Source organism: Oncorhynchus mykiss, chromosome 14 (genome assembly GCF_057628025.1).
Source record: "Oncorhynchus mykiss isolate SJ-2025 chromosome 14, ASM5762802v1, whole genome shotgun sequence".
NCBI lineage: Eukaryota > Metazoa > Chordata > Actinopteri > Salmoniformes > Salmonidae > Oncorhynchus > Oncorhynchus mykiss.
In genome coordinates, this window is record NC_143035.1 from 4017001 (window position 1) to 4033900 (window position 16900).

A 16900-nucleotide genomic window follows, 5' to 3' on the forward strand; every position below is an offset into this window, starting at 1 on the left:
CATCATACATGACACCTCTGACAGGACACTGAGTGAGCTATACCATCACAAACTGTGCACCCAGACAACATTATGTAATACAGCGTTAGGGGCTGACCCCAATTAGTCGACTGGTTGATTGTTCGGTCAACCTAGATTTTTTTAGTCAAGCAGTAGCAAATAAAGAAACACAGATACAAATATACACACACACACACACACTCAGCAAAAAAAGAAACGTCCTCTCACTGTCAACTACGTTTATTTTCAGTAAACTTAACATGTTGAATCTTATGTTCATACAAATATTTACACAACAGACAAACTGAACAAGTTCCACAAACATGTGACTAACAGAAATTTAATAATGTGTCCCTGAACAAAGTGGGGGGGGGGTGTCAAAATAAAAAGTAACAGTCAGTATCTGGTGTGGCCACCAGCTGCATGAAGTACTGCAGTGCATCTCCTCCTCATGGACTGGACCAGATTTTGCCCCACTCTTCCACCAAGGCACCTGCAAGTTCTCAGACATTTCTGGGGGGGAATGGCCCTCGCCCTCACCCTCCGATCCAACAGGTCCCAGACTTGCTCAATGGGATTGAGATCCAGGCTCTTCGCTGGTCATGGCAGAACACAGATATTCCTGTCTTGCAGGAAATCATGCACAGAACGAGCAGTATGGCTGGTGGCATTGTCAGGCTGGAGGGTCATGTTAGGATGAGCCTGCAGGAAGAGTACCACATGAGGGAGGAGCGTGTCTTCCCTGTAACGCACAGCATTGAGATTTCCTGCAATGACAACAAACTCAGTTCGATGATGCTGTGACACACCGCCCCAGACCATGACGGACCCTCCACCTCCCCGTCCAGAATACAGGCCTCGGTGTAACGCTCATTCAATCCAATCATCACCCCTGGTGAGACAAAACCGCGACTCGTCAGTGAAAAGCACTTTTTGCCAGTCCTGTCTGGTCCAGTCAAGGTGGGTTTGTGCCCATAGGCGACGCTGTTGCCGGTGAGGTCTGGTGTGAACCTGCCTTACAACAGGCCTACATACAAGCCCTCAGTTCAGCCTCTCTCTGCCTATTGTAGACAGTCTAAGCACTGATGGAGGGATTGTGTGTTCCTGGTGTAACTGGGCAGTTGTTGTTGCCATCCTGTACCTGTACCGCAGGTGTGATGTACAGATCCTGTGCAGGTGTTGTTACACGTGGTCTGCCACTGCGAGGATGATCAGCTGTCCGTCCTGTCTCCCTGTAGCACAGTCTCAGGCATCTCACAGTACGAACATTGCAATTTATTTCCCTGGCCACATCTGCAGTCCTCATGCCTCCTTGCAGCATGCCTAAGGCACATTCATGCCAATGAGCAGGGACCCTGGGCATCTTTCTTTTGCTGTTTTTCAGTCAGTAGAAAGGCCTCTTTCGAGTCCTAAGTTTTCATAACTGTGACCTTAATTGTCTACCACCTGTAAGATGTTAACTAGTGATCCCTTCCTGCGCCAATCCCGTTAACGGGATTGATTTGACAACACCCAGTGAAATAGCAGCGCACCAAATTCAAAAAACAGAAATACTCATAATAATAATTCATAAATCATACAAGTGTTATACACCGGTTTAAAGATGAACTTCTTATTAATCCAGCCACAGTGTCAGATTTCAAAAAGGCTTTACGGTGAAAGCAAACCATGCTATTATCTGAGGATAGCACCCCATCAAACATACACATGGAAATCATAATTCAACCCGCCAGGCACAACACAAAAGTCAGAAATAACATAATTCATGCCTTACCTTTGAAGATCTTCTTCTGTTGGCACTTCATATGTCCATTAAACATCACAAGTGGTCCTTTTGAACAATAAATTAACTCGTTAGATATCCAAAATGTCCATTTATTTGGCGCGTATGATTCAGAAAATACACCGGTTCCAACTCCCACAACATGACTACTACACATTATATAATTAGTTACCTGTAAACTTGATCCAAACATCTCAAACAACATTCCTAATTCAACTTTAGGTATTTTTAAATGTAAATAAATCGGTAAAATTTAAGATGGAATAAACTGCGTTCAATACCAGAGGAAAACAAAATGGAGCGTGCTTTCAGGTCGCGCGCCTCAACCACAACAGTACACTTTACTCGACCCTCGTTCTGGACAGCCCTACTTCTTCATTTCTCAAAGGATACTCACAGACATCATTCAAACAGTTTTAGAAACTTCTAATATGCATATCCTAGCTTCTGGGCCTGAGTAGCAGGCAGTTTACTTTGGGCACGCTTTTCATCCGGACGTGAAAATACCACCCCCTAGCCTTAAGAAGTAAGTGTCTTAACCGTTCCACAGGTGCATGTTCATTAATTGTTTATGGTTCATTGAACAAGCGTGGGAAACAGTGTTTAAACCCTTTACAATGAAGATCTGTGAAGTTATTTGGATTTTTACCAATTATCTTTGAAAAACAGGGTCCTGAAAAATGGACATTTCTTTTTTTACTGAGTTGTGTGTATGTGTGTATGTGTGTATGTATGTATGTATGTATGTATGTATCTATGTATGTATGTATGTATGTATGTATGTATGTATGTGTGTATACAGTGGGGCAAAAAAGTATTTAGTCAGCCACCAATTGTGCAAGTTCTCCAACTTAAAAAGATGAGGCCTGTAATTTTCATAATATTATATGGAAGCACACACACATACACACAGATTAGTTCACTGAGATGGGTGTACGGGCGTACGCACGCACGCACGCACGCATGCATACACACATACATTCAACCTCTTAAAAGAACTAATCCATTATAGAGGACCAGACAAAGCCGATTTATGCTTTATCCAAAAATGTGGTGGGAGGCTCCATATGGAGGGGGTGACAATTGCGGAGAGGCCAAATTGAGCTCAGTACCGCATCGCCATGCACCTCCCATATGTTGTAACAATGCGGAGGGCTCTGTATAGCTCCGCATTGACACGATTGGGGGGCGGTAGATCCTGTATAAACACAAACTCACTTCCTTGACAACTCCCCTCACAACAAACAGCTCTGTAATGCGCAAGTATGAATGCCCTGACTTCTGCAGAGCCATGTCATCGTAAATGCAACAAAATCATACAAAAATTAAATCAATGGAAATCAAATTTATCAACCCATGGAGGTCTGGATTTGGAGTCACACTCAAAATCAAAGTGGAAAACCAAACTACAGGCTGATCCAACTTTGATGTAATGTCCTTAAAACAAGTCAAAATGAGGCTCAGTAGTGTGTGTGGCCTCCATGTGCCTGTATGACCTCCCTACAACGCCTGGGGATGCTCCTGATGAGGTGGCGGAAGGTCTCCTTAGGGATCTCCTCCCAGACCTGGACTAAAGCATCCGCCAACTCCTAGACAGTCTGTGGTGCAACGTGGCGTTGGTGGATGGAGCGAGACATGATGTCCCAGATGTGTTCAATTGGATTCAGGTCTGGGGAACGGGCGGGCCAGTCCATAGCATCAATGCCTTCCTCTTGCAGGAACTGCTGACACACTCCAGCCACATGAGGTCTAGCATTGTCTTGCATTAGGAGGAACCCAGGGCCAACCGCACCAGCATATGGTCTCACAAGGGGTCTGAGGATGTCATCCCGGTACCTAATGGCAGTCAGGCTACCTCTGGCGAGCACATGGAGGGCTGTGCGGCCCCCCAAAGAAATGCCACCCCACACCATGACTGACCCACCGCCAAACCGGTCATGCTGGAGGATGTTGCAGGCAGCAGAACGTTCTCCACGGCGTCACCAGACTCTGTCACGTCTATCACATGTGCTCAGTGTGAACCTGCTTTCATCTGTGAAGAGCACAGGGTGCCAGTGGCAAATTTGCCAATCTTGGTGTTCTCTGGCAAATGCCAAACGTCCTGCACGGTGTTGGGCTGTAGGCACAACCCCCACCTGTGGACGTCAGGCCCTCATACCACCCTCATGGAGTCTGTTTCTGACCGTTTGAGCAAACACACGGAGGTAGCGGTCCTGCTGCTAGGTTGTTGCCCTCCTACGGCCTCCTCCATGTCTCCTGATGTACTGGCCTGTCCCCTGGTAGCACCTCCATGCTCTGGACACTACGCTGACAGACACAGCAAACCTTCTTGCCACAGCTTGCATTGATGTGCCATCCTGGATGAGCTGCACTACCTGAGCCACTTGTGTGGGTTGTAGACTCCGTCTCATGCTACCACTAGAGTGAAAGCACCGCCAGCATTCAAAAGTGACCAAAACATCAGCCAGGAAACATAGGAACTGAGAAGTGGTCTGTGGTCACCACCTGCAGAACCACTCCTTTATTGGGGGTGTCTTGCTAATTACCTATAATTTCCACCTGTTGTCTATTCCATTTGCACAACAGCATATGACATTTATTGTCAATCAGTGTTGCTTCCTAAGTGGACAGTTTGATTTCACAGAAGTGTGATTGACTTGGAGTTACATTGTGTTGTTTAAGTGTTCCCTTTATTTTTTTGAGCAGTGTATACATATTTTTTCCTTCAGGATATTTTCTACTTTTATTTGTTGGCTTCATGTAGGCCATTTTGACAGTTGGCAATAGAAGTTACTTTAGGTTTGTATCATTTCAATTTAGATACATTTTTTATTAACCACATGACAAAGATTGAGATAGGAAGACGTTATTATAAAATAAACTGTTCCATGAAAATGTACATATGAAAACCATAACTGGCACTCAGATTGGTAGAAATGGTAAGATAAATTGGCATTGCTATTACCGGCAACTTCAGGAGAGTAATGGCAGAATCTGAAAAAGCCAGCAGGAGCGGGAGGAGAATGCTTGGGTCAGGTTGAGTTATGAGTCTTCTCTCAAACAGTAAGTTTAAAGCATCAGACAAGCTCAATTAATTTAGTCAATTTTATTAAAACACATAGGGTATGTCTATATACCGGTATGGAAAAATCCACATTGGTCGAAAGTACAGACAACTTTTCAGTCAACCAAGATTTGTTTGTTGTTATTTTCGGGGACTGCCCTTTACAGTGGGGTCCGGAATGATTGGATCCCTTGAAGATGGGCAACAAAGGTATAAAATAAATACAAATAATGAGCTTTCGAAATAACAATGCATATGCAGAAAATTCCTCCTCCTATACTCCCCTGCTCTAAAATCAAATTGTATTTGTCACATGCGCCAAACAGGCGGTATAGACCTTACTGTGAAATTCTTACCAGCCCATAACTCTATTTTCTTGACTGGATTGTTGGTTAAGAAAATATTTACTAAATAAACTCAAGTAAAAAATAAAAACAATAAAAATATTATTAACAATAATGAGGCTAGAGTATATACAGGGGGTAAATGTGCTGGGGTACAGGTTAGTTGAGGTAAAATTGTACATGTAGGTAGGGGTAAAGTGATTATGCATAGATAATAAACAGCGAGTAGCTGTTGGGGGGGGGGGGGGGGGGGGGGAAGACAACGCAAATAGACCGGGTGACCATTTCATTAAATTGTTCAGCAGTATATAGGTCCTGGATGGCAGGAAGCTTGGCCCCAGGGATGTAATGCGCAGTACGCACGACCCTATGTAGCGCTTCACACAGGACCCAAACCGGCTGCGCGCGTGATCGTGCATAAATTTTATTTGTCCCTCTACACCAAACACGATCACGACACACAGGTTAAAATATCAAAACAAACTCTGAACCAATGACATTAATTTGGGGACAGGTCGAAAAGCTTTAAACATTTATGGAAATGTAGCTAGTTAGCTTGCACATGCTAGCTAATTTGTCCTATTTAGCTAGCTTACTGTTGCTAGCTAATTTGTCCTGGGATATAAACACTAGGTTGTTAATTTACCTGAAATACACAAGGACCTCTACTCCGACAATTAAGCCATACATAAAACGGTCAACCAAATCGTTTCTAGTCATCTATCCTCCTTCCAAGGTTTTTCCATCTTTGAACTTATATGGTGATTGGCATCTAAACTTTCATAGTATTACCAGGACAACCGGCAACACAGTTAGTCTTTCAATCACCCACATGGGTATAACCAATGAGGAGATGGCACGTGGGTACCTGCTTCTAAACCAATGAAGAGATGGGAGAGGCAGGACTTGCAGCGCGATCTGCGTCAGAAATAGGAATGACTTTTAGCCATTGGTAACGCAGATGCTCGTTGACACACGCGAGCAGTGTGGGTGCAATAATTGAATAACAGATTCCTGAATGTATTTTGTGACGCGTAGTCAGGGTATTACGGTCAGATGCTGCGCAGTTGCCATACCAGGTGGTGATGCAACCAGTCAGGATGAAACTGGCTCTCATGAGGACCACCACAGGAAAGGAAAACCCAGAGTTCTCTGTTGCAGAGGATAAGTTCATTAGAGTTAACTGCACCTCATATTGCAGCCCAAATAAATGCTTCACAGAGTTCAAGTAACAGACATCTCAATATCAACTGTTCAGAGACTACGTGAATCAGGACTTCATTGGAAAATTGCTGCAAAGAAGGACACGAAGAAGATACTTTCTTGGGCCAAGAAACATAAGCAATGGACATTAGACCAGTGGAAATCTGTCCTTTGGTCTGATGAGTCCAAATTTGAGATGTTTAGCTCCAACCACCCTGTCTTTGTCATACACAAAGTAGGTGAACGGATGATCTCCGCATGTGTGGTTCCCACTGTGAAGCATGGAGGAGGAGGTGTGATGGTGCTTTGCTGGTGACACTCAGTGATTTATTTAGAATTCAAGGTACACTTAACCAGCATGGCTACCACAGCATTCTGCAGCGATACGCCATCCCATCTGGTTTGAGCTTAGTGGGACTATAATTTGTTTTTCAACGGGACAATGACCCAACATCTCCAGACTGTGTAAGGGCTATTTGACCAAGGAGGAGAGTGAAGGAGTGCTGCAATCAGATGACCTGGCCTCCACAATCACCCGACCTCAAACCAATTGAGATGGTTTGGGATGAGTAGGACTGCAGAGTGAAGGAAGAGCAGGCAACAAGTGCTCAGCATATGTGGGAACTCTTTCAAGACTGTTGGAAAAGCATTCCATGTGAAGCTGGTTGAGCGAATGCCAAATGTGTGCAAAGCGGTCATCAAGGAAAAAGATGGCTACTTTGAAGAAACTAAAATATACAATATTTGGTTACTACATGATTCCATAGGTGTTACTTTATAGTTTTAATATCTTCATTATTATTCTACAATGCAGAAAATCATAAAAATAAAAAACCTTTGAATGAGTAGATGTGTCCAAACATTTGACTAGTACTCTATACAGTCTGCAAACAAAGCAAGCATCTCTTATGCAGGACAGGTCATGTGGGCTCAGATGTTTTCTATGTACAGTGTACACACAGAGAGACTATAAACACCAAGACATCTGTTACAATTACCAATTAGTGGTTGCTGCTGTACATTTTCAGCCAGGCTGGCTGTTCCTTGAATAGGTCCTATTGAATCAGTGGTGTTGACATCCCTTGAAATGTACCTAGCGTTAGACGTTGACACTGCAGTCGGTGCAGTAAGTGCAGAGCCTGCTGCTAATATGGTGGGAGGTATATTACATTGTACAAGATGTTCCATAAAGATCTAAAGATAGATCACACCATTCATCACCTTGGCTGAAAATTGTTCCATGCCCTATGTTTAATGTTATAATTGCAAGGAGAGAGAGACTCGGTGGGGTAACCTAACAGAATAGGAATGATTCCTAATAGATATTCTGTCTGTGTCTTTGCCTGCATTTACAGAGGCAGCCCAATTTGGCTCTTTTCTTTCACTAAGGTCTTGATTAATCAGATCAGCTCTGAAAAAGATCTGATGTGATTGGCCAAAAAAGTTCAGGATTCAGCTGCCTGTGTAAACACAGCATAAGACACCACATTCCCCCCTCCTAGTCTGAGATGTTTCAGAACCCATAAACGCTGAGTTACTCTCTCTCTCCCCCTCTCGCCAACCGCATCTGCTGCTGCCATGTCACAGCCACATTGCCATGGCAACAGCTCACTGACACCACTGATTGCATTTCAGGGTCTTGTCCCTCATTGTGTATGCAGATGGTTTTGAGTAATGGTTGTGTGTTGTCATGGCAGCGGTGTCTGTCCGCTGTCTGTAGTATAGCAACAGAAAGAGCCCAGGGGAGAGGATTCTCACACTGTTCTAACGGATTAACGGACACATTTATCCACATCAACAAAGCCCAGAACATTGAGCACTTCTCCAAAGGTTAAATATACTGAAGATATCTGAGCAGAAAAAGAGCTCACACTTAAAAAAAGGTCTCTAGCAGATGAATGGGGAGTCATAGTAACCTTCACATTTTACAACACAAGGGCCTGACAGCTGTAAATGGTCACAATGTGTTACAGAGACCATGGAACTTTCTGTATCATCTCCACAAGCTTTTCATAAACCGCAGGGTGCGGACAATGATTATTACGCATTGACAATTACCTAGAACCATTTCCCATGTCAAATTCAGATGTAGAAAGGCTTGATTCTACTCATTTTTTGTGGATTGTTTCCTCAAAAGTTCAGAATATTTTTCTCAAACACATGGAACATTTATCCAAAATATTAAGTCATAGGCTAATCAATGTTTACATCTACAGTGCCTTCAGAAAGTATTCATACCCCTTGACTTACTACACATTTTTTTGTGATATAACCTAAATTCTAAATGGATTAACTGTATTTTCTCACCTGTCTACACACAATACCCCATAATGACAAAAGTGAAAACTGTTTTTAAAAATGTTTGCACATTTATTGAAAATGAAATACAGAAATCTCAATTCCATAAGTATTCACACCCCTGAGTAAATACTTTGTAGAAGCACCTTTGGCAGCGATTACAGCTGTGAGTCTTTCTGGGTAAGTCTCTAAGAGCTTTCCACACCTGGTTTGTGCAACATTTGCCCATTATTCAAGCGCAGTCAAATTGGTTGTTGATCATTGCTAGACAACCATTTTAAGGTGTTGCCATGGATTTTCAAAACTAACTCAGCCACTCAGGAACATTCACTGTCTTTAGCAAATCTACTGTAGATTTGGCCTTTTATGTTTTAATCTCCTAGTGTCTGGTGGAAATCAGACAACTAGGTTCTCTCCTGTGCTTAGCGCCATTCCGCTTATTTTTTAATCCTGAAAAAAACTCACCAGTCCATAGCGAATACAAACACTCATAACATGACGCAGCCACCACTATGCATGACAATATGGAGAGTGGTACTCAGTAATATGTTGTATAGGATTTGGCCCAAACATAACACTTTGTATTCAGGACAAAAAGTTATTTGTTTGGCCACGTTTTGCAGTATTACTAGTGCCTTGTTGCAAACAGGCTCCCTTCTTTTCACTCTGTCAATTAGGTTAGTATTGTTGAGTAACTACAATGTTGTTGATCCATCCTCAGAGTTTAATGGCTGTGATAGGAAAAAACTATTTTAAAGTCACCATGGTGAAATCCCTGAAAAGGTTTCCTTCCTCTCCGGCAACCGAGTTAGGAAGGACGCCTGTATCTTTGTAGTGACTATTATTGAACACAGGAGGAGTCCATGCAACTTAAGCACATTTTTACTCCAGAACTTACTTAGACTTGCCATAACAAAAGGGTTGAATACTTATTGACTCAAGACATTTCAGCTTTTTTTTTATTTGTAAACTTCTCTAAAAACATAATAACACTTCGACATTATGTGGTATTGTCTGTAGGCCAGTGACAAAAAAAATCTACATTTAATTAATTTTAAATTCAGGCTGTAACAAAAAAAAATTGAAAAAAGTCAACGGGTGTGAATACCTTCTGAAGGCACTGTATATCTTAAACAAGGAGGAAGCCATGCGTTCATATTATGTAATCTTGGTTAACCCAGAACTAAGGTCTTGTGTAATTGGTCAGACGCTCGATTAAGTTATGAGTCCATACGTGTTCAATTAAAGAGTCACCCATTTTGAATGATAGTTTTTGTGGATCTCTGAGCAATGTTCTATAGATTCCCAGGGTCAATTAATTTGGGTCTCAGATATTGCAGTTCAGCAGGCAGAAATTTGGCCAGTATGACGTAGCATTGAGATATATAGCCTGTCTCACTACACGAAGTTAAAAGGAATGCAACTTTTAGTTTGTGAAAAAATCATACAAGTCAGATTTCATAAGCCATTGATCATATTTTTTGTGATACCAGTACCTCTGGAAATGTGTAATTTAACAGAGGGTATAACACATTTCTCCCATTTGTCTGCCTCTCAGTCCAGGGTGCATTGCATGGTGCCATTGTGAATGTCAAACTCCACGCTGAGGCACATCAATTTGCAGGTTGAACATGGTGAGATTGACTCCTAAATTGGCAGTGCAGTTTGTTTAGGCGATATTAAAAGATACTTAGCTACTTCACATGCTTATAATGACTTTGGTATTATTGTGTGCAGCTACGTTTGCTAGCAAGTTACCTAGCTAGCCAGCCAGTCCATAGAGAGCATTGCGGGTTTTGTAGTTAACTTTAGCTGTAACAGATTTCCACAACGATTCACACATTTTGCTCCCAACCTTATTATACAAAACAAAACTTTTGTTGACAAAATAAATTGTTCTCACATAGTGTTATGTAACACTGTAAATTATAGGAATTAGTGGTTTGGAGAGAACTTTAAGAGAACAAAGTGCCAACCTCTCTTTGCCAAGTTACAGGCAAGCCAAATGTCCCCTCCCGGAACCAATGCTGCTCGTTATCTTACGCATCCCGTTGTATCATGACAGATATACGATACCATTTATGTTTCCGTAGTCTGTCCATGAAAGATGATTACGTAACAGTATCTGCTGACTTCATCTAATTCCACCATGCCTGAAATTGTCATCAAACAGAACAGAAAGTACCAAGCAGGGAGCTCAAGAGGTGGAAAACATTGTTTCACAGTCACCTGTTACTATGAATAGGACACCTCAGAGTTTGACTAGTGAATGTGATTTCTAATATCCTAGGCTGTCGGGTAAATCCATTTGAGTTCAATCACTTTTTGACAGCATCCCTTTGGATTTAAACAAAACTTTCCAGACATTTTTGCCCATGGAAGTGGTCAGAGTGCCAAAACATTCACTGGAAATGATAAAAGGTTGGAGTTTGAAATCATTTAAAACGCTTACAAACAACAGAGTTGTCAAACTATTTTGTAAAATCACATAAGCTACAACCACATATTCACATTTTGTAACTTAGACCCTACTTTATATCGGAGGTTTCTGTGTTGTACCCTCCATCAGTTGAGACATGCTCTTAAATACAGGGTAGGTGTACTTTCAAAGTCATAGAAATTAGAGCCGGGACGATACCAGTATTACAATATTTGTTCCATGGAAAAATGAAAACACATAGCAGATCTAACTATTAGGTCCTTTAAAAACCAGCTGTCTGTAAAATATTGTGTGCTATTGCATGGAAAATAAACAAATGTGACTGCAATGACCACATAATGATGTTTGTTTACAACATTAGGGCTTTTTTTTGTGAAATCCGCCTCATGTTTTGGTTTTCTTGCCGCGATAGTAACGAATATCACAATACCGGTATCGTCCCTGCCCGAATAGAAATAGAATGGACTGATCCCTTCAGACCACTGCCACTTAGCTGATACACCATTGAAATTGAAATGTTCAATTCTAATTACTACCACAAAAGATGGCTGCCGGTCAATTTAATTGGACATGTCTATTCTATATATATGGTACTTCAGAAAGTATTCATCCCTCATGTTGTGTTACAGTCCAAAATCTAATTGGATTCAATATTTCCCCTCACCCATCTACACACAATACCCCATAATGAAAGTGAAAGCATGTTCTTAGAAATCTTTGCAAATGTATTGAAAATTAAATACAGAAATCTAATTTGCATAAGTATCCACACCTCTGAATCAATACTTAGTAGATGCACCTTTGGTGGCAAATACAGCTTTGAGTCTTGGGTAGGTCTATCAGCTTTACACGTTTGGATTTTCTCCCATTCTCCCTTGCGGATTTCCTCAAGCTTTGTTAAGTTAGATCGGCAGTGCACAGAATTCTTCAAGTCTTTCCACAGATTTTCAATGGAATTCAAGTCTGGGCGACTTCCACACTCTTGTTCTGAAGCCATTCCAGAATTTCATTCGCTTTATGCTTGGGGGCCATTATCCTGTTGGAACGTAAATCTTCACCCTCATTCTAAGGTCATTTGCACTCTGAAACAGATTCTCAATCAAGGATTTGCATGCGCTTGGCTACATTCCCTGTTCCCTCTATCCTTACTAGTCTACCAGTCCCTGCCCATGGAAAGCATCTCCATAGTATAATGCTGCCACCAGCATGCTTCACGGTGGACACAGACATAGTGCTTTTCATTCAGGCCAAAGAGTTCAACGTTTGTCTCATCAGACCACTGAATATTTTTGCCTTATGCGCTCAGTCGATCACGTGCCTTGTTCTTAGGAGAAGCTTTTGTCTGGCCATCCAGATTGGTGAGGTGCTGTACAGACTATTGTCCTTCTGACAGGTTCTCCCATCTCAGCCAAGGAACTCCGTAGTTCTGTCAGTGGTCAATGGGTTCTTGTTCACCTCGCCAACCAAGGTCCTTCTTGCCAGGTTTCTCAGTTTGATCGGACACCCAGCTCTAGGCAGAGTCTGGGAAGTTCCATATGTTTTCCATTTCCCAATGGAGATCACTGTGCTCTTGGAAACTTTCAAAACTGTAGAAATTGTTTCATACCCTTCCCCAGATATGGCTCATCACAATTCTCTCTCAGAGATCTACGGCAGTTCCTCAGACTTCATGGTATAGTTTCTGCTCTGACATGTACGGTCAATTATGGGACCTTATATAGACAGGTGTTTTTCTAAATATTGTCCAAACAATTGAAATGGCCACAGGTGTACTCCAATCAAGTTGTAGTACCATCAAGGATGATCAAAGGAAATTGAATGCACCGGAGCTCAATTTGGGGAGTCATAGCAAAGGGGAGTGAATACTTATGTAATTGAGATATTTCTTTATTTTAAAAAATTATACATTTTGTTTTCACTTTGTCTTTATGGGGTGTGTGTAGATGGTTGAGAATTGTTTTAATTTAAATCCATTTAGAATTCAGTCTGTAAAAACAAAATGTGGAATAAGTCATGGAGGTATGAATACTTTATGAAGTAACTGTACAGTGTTTATATGATTTCAATAGGTTTCCTATAGAGGATTGACAGTATCATTTACAACATTCAAACATTCTCTGATGTGTGGACCTCCATCTTTGTGGTACCATTTGAAAGTAGAAATGTCTATTTGATTCCCATTTTAGTACATTTATCAGCCAAAACATGACACCCACCCTGTATTCAAGAGCATGTGTCTCAACCGATGGCGGGCACAAGACAATAACTCCAGTTGTAAAATTGGGTCAAAGCTCCGACATATGCAAATATGAAGAAAATAATAATCATCATTTACTGTAAAAAAATCGAATACAAAAATCTAATACAACCCTGTTTGTACGCTTTCAATTACAGCAATCTCAAACGTTTATCTTTTCCAGTGATGAAGACATGGATGTCTCCTGGTGTGGTGGTGTATACAAAATAGGTAAACACTGAGCACATTTCTTTCTTGAATGTTTTGGCATTCAGGTACAAAGAGAGAGAGAGAAAAAAAACACAAAAAAAAACTGTCGGGGGAGGTTCTCTTCTGCACTGTTCAACTAACCCAGTAAAATGTGAAGTTGAGATGGAGTGTCACCTTGTTACCGCCCAAAAGCGAAAGTCGTATCACAGGCTCTTTCCATTTCCCCTGAAAACCGGATGCACACCATTTCTTCTGTCCCCGCTGAGGTTGGCTAAAGGATGAAATGTTTCAGAAAGAGGGCTCTGTGTTAGCCACTCAGCCCGAGCAAGTCTGCCCGCTCGCTAAGGACCAGTGGGTAGAGACAGCAAGGGGAGGAACAAAAGGGCATAACCTTGGCTAGGGCTAGCGCAGGGGCTCCCAAACTTTTTCCACTCGGGGGCCCCTCACGTCTATTTCTATGGCACTGTTCATGACAAACTGTTCACACCCCTCTTGGTGGTGGAGAGAATTTTGCAGGTGTAATGCTAATTTCCTGTAATTCTACACATTTTGTCATGGGGTTCAAAGTTTTTGCAGTTTTAAAGCTAATTGTCTTGCACTTCTATACATTTTTCCATGTCTAATGTGTATTCATGTGATATTTGAGTGACAAATAAATTACAACAATATCTATGGGCAAAAAATATACAAAAAAGTTAGTTGACATGGGCTAGTTGATCTGGACATTTTTGACAAGATATAAATAGCTTAAAGGTATGCAATGACTAACATGACAAGAGGAACTGATGATGCACGACCCAATTTTGAAATTGCACCTTGTGCATTCATTGTTTTATTTTGTTTAGACTACTGCAATGCTCTACTTTCCAGCTACCCGGTTAGAGCACTAAATGAACTTCAGTTAGTGCTAAAAACGGCTGCTAGAATCTTGACTAGAACCAACAAATATTACTCCAGTGCTAGCCTCTCTACACTGGCTTTCTGTAAGGCTAGGGCTGATTTCAAGGTTTTACTGCTGACCTACAAAGCATTGCATGGGCTTGCTCCTATCTATCTTACTGATTTCGTCCTGCCATACATACCTACACGTACGCTACGGTCACAAGACGCAGGCCTTGTCTCAACCTCTAAGTCTTTATTGAAGACTAATCTCTTCAGTAGGTCCTATGATTGAGTGTAGTCTGGCCAAGGGGTGTGAAGGTGAATGGAAAGGCACTGGAGCGACGAACCACCCTTGCCTGGCCGGTTCCCCTCTCCACTGGGATTCTCTGCCTCTAACCCTATTATGGCGGCTGAGTCACTGGGTTACTGGGGCTCTTCCATGCCGTCCCTTGGACGGGTGCGTATACTTGAGTGGGTTGAGTCTCTGACGTGATCTTCCTGCCCGGGTTGGCGCCCCTCCTCGGGTTCGTGCTGTGGGGGAGATCTTCGTGGGCTATTCTCGGCCTTGTCTCAGGGTAGTAGGTTGGTGGTTGAAGATATCCCTCTAGTGGTGTGAGGGCTGTGCTTTGGCAAATTGTGTGGGGGAGTTTATATCCTGCCTGGTTGGCCCTGTCCGGGGGTATATTCGGACAGGGCCACAGTGTCTCCCAACCCCTCCTGTCTCAGCCGCCAGTAATTATGCTGCAATAGTTTGTGTCGGGGGCTAGGGTCAGTCTTATATCTAGAGTGTTTCTCCTGTCTTATCCTGTGTGAATTTAAGTACACTCCCTCTAATTCTCTCTTTCTCTTCTCTCTGAGGACCTGAGCCCTAGGACCATGCCTCAAGACTACCTGGCGTGGTGACTCCTTGCCGTCCCCAGTCCACCTGGTCGTGCTGCTGTCCAGTTTCAACTGTTCTGCCTGCAGCTATGGAACCCTGAACTGTTCACCGGACGTGCTACTCTCTACCGCACCTCAACTCTGAATGCTCAGATATGAAAAGCCAACTGACATTTCCTCATGAGGTGCTGACCTGTTGCACCCTCTTACAACCACTGTGATTATTATTTGACCCTGCTGGTCATCTATGAACGTTTGAACATCTTGGCCATGTACTGTTATAATCTACACCCGGCACAGCCAGAAGAGGACTGGCCACCCCTCAGAGCCTGGTTCTTCTCTAGGTTTCTGCCTTTCTAGCGAGTTTTTTCCTAGCTATCATGCTTCTACATCTGCATTGCTTACCATTTGGGGTTTTAGGCTGGGTTTCTGTATAGCACTTTGTGATATCGGTTGATTGATTGGAGGTCGAGCCTTATATTTTATTTTCTAATATACAATTGAATAGAGGAGAGCATAATATTCACTCAAATTCCCCTGCCTTCGGTTTCACTCTTGCAAGAGCGGGTATGCGGTTTTCTCAGTTACATTTTTCCAGGTTTACATTTTTTTAAAGCTTCGCTCTCTAAAAAAAACAAAACTTTATTTTATAGAAAAAACAAAATGTGGATATTCTAAGTCCACAACAATGATTAAACCACATCAGACCACTGAGGTCTGGGAAAAATAAAGACAATTCGATTTTTGGTTGCAGCTACCCTTTAATGCAAGTGCACACCAGCATGAGACCGTTGTTTGGTTAGCGATGTTTCTTTAGCGCTCATGTGATTGCAGTGTTTGCATCAATTCAGTGGCCAATTGTGTTGCAAATGATAATTTCATTCTGCCAGGCATAGGCTACTTTGTAGTTAATATTTAATTGAGAAGGCTTTTGGAAAAGTATTTCCCACTATACTAGAAGGTTATGAATAGCATCATCGCTAAAAGGCTACACAAAGTGGTGCATTTCTGTGCCGTTTCAGAAAGTTGCAGGAAAATACTAATCATTTTGTTGAGGTCTTATGATTAACTTGGGCAAATTCATGATCTTTCTAATGAATTCAATACATTTAGTTGAATTCCTACTAAGTTTTAATTTCTGGATTCCGTGATTCCGTCTGCAGCGCTGACTTTATAGGGCACCCACAGGTGCCATATGCCTTGCCTGTAAAAAAAATAAAATAAAAAAAGCCCTATCCCAGGCTAAAGTAGAGCAGCTTCATCAGAATGGGCCAGAGAAAGGTATCTTATGTAGAACAGGCCTGGAGGGAGACGATGGGTAACGGCAATGTCCCCATCACAACCAGCCACTCCAGCAGCAGAGTAGGGAGAAGCTGAGGAGAGAAGCTGGTAGGGAACCTGAGATTTATGCCTGGATTAATTACCAGGGACCCTTGTGAGCTGTCAAGTGCTCCTCCGCTACCCTGGCTCAACTCCAACTGGGTTGCTGTTTCCTTCTCCAATTAGCTGCCTACCTTCATCACTTCCTATCCTACTCCACAGCAGTACAACACTGAACCTC

The 16900-nt window shown here is 42.3% G+C and overlaps 1 protein-coding gene across 8 annotated transcripts in view; it reads right to left on the reverse strand.

Annotated features, from left to right (window-relative positions):
* LOC110488572 (protein FAM13B) overlaps positions 1 to 16900 on the reverse strand; it is a 77647-nt gene that overhangs the window by 31763 nt on the left and 28984 nt on the right. The window lies entirely within an intron of this gene.